The 5,034-nt window shown below is 44.6% G+C and overlaps 1 pseudogene; it reads right to left on the bottom strand.

Moving 5' to 3' along the window:
* Window positions 1-256: 256 nt before the first annotated feature.
* On the bottom strand, window positions 257-929 carry LOC110301438 (high mobility group protein B2 pseudogene; annotated as a pseudogene).
* Between the last annotated feature and the right edge of the window lie 4,105 nt (window positions 930-5,034).

Here is a 5,034-nt window from a genome sequence, read left to right as displayed (position 1 = left end):
GCATCCTAAAAAATCTTTTTACTGGTAATACAAATTCTTATAAAGTTTTTTTGCTACCATAAGAAGTTAAACCATTAAATATTTAGAAACATTCAACATCAAAAGTTTTAAATCTAACTGTACGTTGTAGCCCCTGAAAAAGCTACAAACACGTTTTTAAAAGTATTTTCTCTACAAAGAATCTCATCAGCTACACAAAAATCTGTTCAGTTTTTATACTGAAGCTAATGTTGAGCTGTGCTTGGATTTCACATTCTTAGCAAAATAATTGCCTGAGCACAGATACTCCACGCTTGATGACAGCCACTTCTTCTTCTTCCTCTTCATCATCTTCTTCCTCTTCCTCCTCTTCTTCCTCCTCCTCTTCCTCCAGTCTTCTTCTTTGAGCCTGCTGGCCTACCAGGACCCTTCTTTCCTGCTTCACTTTTGCCCTTGCCATGGTATGCAGCAATGTCCTTTTCACACGTCTCCTTTAGTTTAGCTACTTTCTGCTCATTCAGTTGTTTATCTTTGGCAAATTGTTCAGACCACATCATACCCAGTTTCTTTGCAGTATCTCCAATAGACAGGCAAGGGTGTTCACTTTTGATTTTTTGGGCAATGTCCAGAGCAAAACATGAAGAAGGCAGATGGCAGTCTCTTTGAAACATTTGGATCCTTTTTCTTTCCTGTCTTATCTAACCTTTGGGAGGAACATTGTTCTTCATCTCCCTGTCTTAACCAGCTTTGTCGCTCTTGGCCAAATCTTCAAACTTCGACTTTTCGTTTGCAGACATGGTCTTCCATCTCTCAAAGCATTTCTTGGAGAACTCAGAGAAGTTAACCGACGAATCGGGATGCTTCTTCTTGTGCTCCTCCCAGCAGGTCTGCACGAAGAAGGCATATGAGGACATTTTGCCCTGTGGCTTATTGGGGTCATCCTTGCCCATGATGATGGCATGGTATCTATCAAAATTTCTGCCCACCATCTAAGGCCTCCTAAGTGGCCATGCAGAAGCTCTACAGACCCCTCACACATACACACTACACAGAAAGACTTGGGCCACCAAGCCTGGGGACTCTCAGCTGATTCAAAAGCAAGTGTTTTTTTTTTTTTTTTTTTTTTTTTTTTTTTTTTTGGTGCTCCAGTCCATAAAAAGTCCTTTCTATAAACCTCCTTAATTTTCACAACAGGAAACTCCATTTCTGGAAGACTCTATACTTGCTTGGCTGATCCTAAAATCCACAAAACATAGTTTGCAAGTTGCTGCACACACCCTTACTCCCAACACTGAATGTGTATGCTTCCATTTGCTTTTACACTGGGAAAATGCCTCTTTGCACACATAAGATTTAGGGATAGTGGGTTTCCAGTATACAGCAGAGCTTTGAAGTCTGCCAATTCATCACATGGCATGCTTTGATTTCAATAGTCCTGTCAAAGTCAGCTGTGCAAGCCTGCGGTGGTATGTGGGAGGGGTGGGCCAGCAGGAGTCCAAGAGAAGACAGCCTTGAAGTGCACAGAGAGGGAATGTGTCTTCTTCTGCCTGACTCCCTGATCTGTAGTGTACATGCACACTTACCAGGAGAGCCTCTGCCCTTGCCCGGATGAGGCTGGGACAGCCAGAGGGAGGGGCCCCTGGAGTAGGTAAGCCTTTCCTTTCTACACAGTCACTACTCTCTCTCCAGCAGGAAGCTAGGCTTCCAAGCAGGCTTGTTTCTCAAGGATCCTAATCCTGACACTAGGCAGACTGTCCTCATGGTGGCAGTGTGGCCTTAATTAGCAGCTGCTGGTACCTGCAGGACTGCAAAGATGCTCAACATGGCCTGCTGATGCTGAGCCTGGTGTGAGTGAATGCTGGTGTTTCTGAAGGACTCTGTTCCCAGTTCTTCAGACAGTTATTCAGCTACTGTGTGTGTGTGTGTGTGTGTGTGTGTGTGTGTGTGTGTGTGTGTGTGTGTGTGTCACTTTATAACCTACTATACATAAAAGCTCAGGTACAGGGGGATACAAGATTTATCTTTGGTTTTAATAATTTATATTCTGCTCCAGGACCTGGGGTTTAAATGCCCAGTCAAAGAGAGGTGACTTGTTACTGCAGTCAGCACTGAGTACTGCAGTGGTGGAAACGGAGGGTCACATAAAGCAAGACAAAGTCTTCAAATCTCATCTTAAACGTGGCTTCCATCCTAATTGCTGGCTCTGGCCCTTCAGTCGGGTTGTGTGGCCCTGTTCTGTGGCACCTCAGTTCCCTGTGTGTCTCTGTTGTGTCATTGTTCCTTGATTATCTTTTTTCTTTCCTTCCAGATGGAACAAGATGCTCTGACAGGAGGGGCTTCTGTCCAGTCCCGAATCACATCCCCAGCATCCATCATTAAAGTCATGCTTATGGTAGGAGGCTCATAAACACTACTGAATGAAGGGGAATGAGGGTTCCATAGTGCCTGCAACATACACACACACACACACACACACACACACACAGTCTGTATTTTTCTAAACCAAAGAAAAACATCAGTTTACCAAGCTTTTGGCTCCTAAGGGCCATACCAAAGTCCTATGGCAAGTGCCCCTGGGGAAGTGGGAAGGAAAGGCCTCCAGTCCTCCCACTGTCTCCTTTACAGGGGAGCTGCGAGCTGTCCTTGCCAGTTGGGCCATTGTGCTGCCCAGATTATACCAGCACCTGTCTCCAGTATTGCTCTGCCCTGCCTGCTGCACCTCTCATCTCAAAACTGCCCACCAGGAGTGTCTCACTGCTAAGTGAGGCCCAGAGCACACTGGTGCCCTGCCCTCCCCTGTCCCTGGAAAGACACCTCCAGGTCAGGCCACTCCAAGGTTAGCCCCTCTGCTCGATCTCTCCAACCGAGCACCTCTGTGATTCTTCTTGTATGGGAGGGGGAGGGGAAAAGATTTCCAAAAGAACACTGGCTGATTGGCAGCTTCAAAAAAGCAGGCACCAGCTGGCCCTGCAAACTCAATTCAGAACTTACTTTGAGTCTCAGAAAATGGTCATGCACCACAGAATGACATTTTAATCAACAACAACCAATAGGTTGTGCTCCATTACCATCATAATGGAGCTAAAAAATAACTATTCTTATGGTTTTCATTTCTATGTTTAATATGTTTAGATATACAAATACTTGACATGGCTTATAGTCTACACAATAGCATACAAACCAGGTTTGTAGCCTGGAAGCAATGGTCTGCACTACACAGATCAAGAGTGTAGTGAACTTTACTTCAAAGACCAGTGCAGTGAGCAACACCTCTGAGACGAGGAATACAGCCAAGTTTACCTCAGAGACCATAGGTGCAGTGGACCTTACCTCAGAGTCCAGGGGTGACTTGACAGGAATACAGCAGACTTTACCTCAGAGACTGTCTTAGTCGGGGTTTCTATTCCTGCACAAACATCATGACCAAGAAGCAAGTTGTGGAGGAAAGGGTTTATTTGGCTTACACTTCCATGCTGCTGTTCATCACCAAAGAAGTCAGAACTGGAACTCAAGCAGGTCAGGAAGCAGGAGCTGATGCAGAGGCCATGGAGGGATGTTCTTTATTGACTTGCCTCCCCTGGCTTGCTCAGCCTGCTCTCTTATAGAACCCAAGACTACCAGCCCAGAGATGGCATCACCCACAAGGGGCCTTTCCCCCTTGATCACTAATTGAGAAAATGCCTTACAGTTGTATCTCATGGAGGCATTTCCTCAACTGAAGCTCCTTTCTCTGTGATAACTCCAGCTGTGTCAAGTTGACACAAAACTAGCCAATACAGAGACTATAGGTGCAGTGGACTTTACCTCAGAGACCAGGGGTGACTTAACAGGAATACAGTAGATTTTATCTCAGAGATCATAGGTGCAGTGGACTTTACCTCAGAGACCAGGGGTGACTTGACAGGAATACAGCAGACTTTACCTCAGAGACCATAGGTGCAGTGGACTTTACCTCAGAGACCAGGTGTGACTTGGACTTTACCTCAGAGACCAGAGGTACAGTGGATTTTACTCAAAGACCAGGAGTGCAGTAAGATCCATGTCAAAGACCAATGTATAGACTTTGCCACAGAGACCAAGTGTGTCATGTCAGAGGCTCTACCATTTGAAGTGTAAGAGTATTATGTAATGTTACCACAACAAAAATGCAGACAATGTGCATCTCAAGGTGGGTCCCAAAGTCAAACAGCTCATGACCATGCTTACATTCTATGAGACTTAATGAAGATCATGTCTTTGAGATCTCCTTGGGAATAGAAGGCCTGTATAAACATAGAAGATTGTTATCACCTACTGGTGATTTCTGTATTCCTCAGCCAGAAAGATGACATGATAAATGACTTCTGGGGGCTCTTCCAATTCTCCCATGATAGCGTTTTAGCTATAAAAAAAATCATTTTGTAGCTCTTCATTAGTCTAGAAAGCACTGCTGTCCTTAAGAGGCACCCATCCGGGAGTTATCACATCTTTCTCTTTCATCCTGCCCTCAAATTCAGTTCTGAGGTCTTAAAGTGTTTGACCTGAAGCTAGTTGTGAAGGCAGTAGACAAAGAAGAAGTACCATAAGTCTCTGCGTTCTCAAATCCTATGACTTATCAAGACCCCTGTATGATAACAGCAAACATCTGTGTCTGCCTCTTTTTAACCTTTTCATTTGGAGACCATTTGCTTGGCACCTACTGTATACATGTGTCATTCTCAATATTTCTTACGTTGATAACTGACCAACAAAAAACCCCAAGTACTATTATGACAATACCTGATATTTGGTTCTTTTAGCTCACAGATCTCTTCACTTTCTCCACAAAACACCCCCAACACTATAAATTCATCCTTCAGAGCCCCAGTCACAGGTAGCAGAGATGGCTCGGTGGCCACAGCAAGCACAGGGACCTACATACACATCCCAGAACCAATGTAAAACTGGACTTAACTGTAATCCCAGTGCTAGATGAACAGAGACAGGTAGAATTTAAAAATGTAAAGACTTGTAATGTCCAAGAATCCTCTAGTCAGCCATCCTTGCTGAATCAGTGAGCTTTGGGCTCAGTAAAGA

Source organism: Mus caroli, unplaced genomic scaffold (assembly GCF_978045245.1).
Source record: "Mus caroli unplaced genomic scaffold, Mus_caroli_1 scaffold_11, whole genome shotgun sequence".
Classification (NCBI taxonomy): domain Eukaryota; kingdom Metazoa; phylum Chordata; class Mammalia; order Rodentia; family Muridae; genus Mus; species Mus caroli.
Note: the sequence above shows the minus strand (reverse complement) of the source record. Positions and strands in the feature narration are given on the sequence as shown.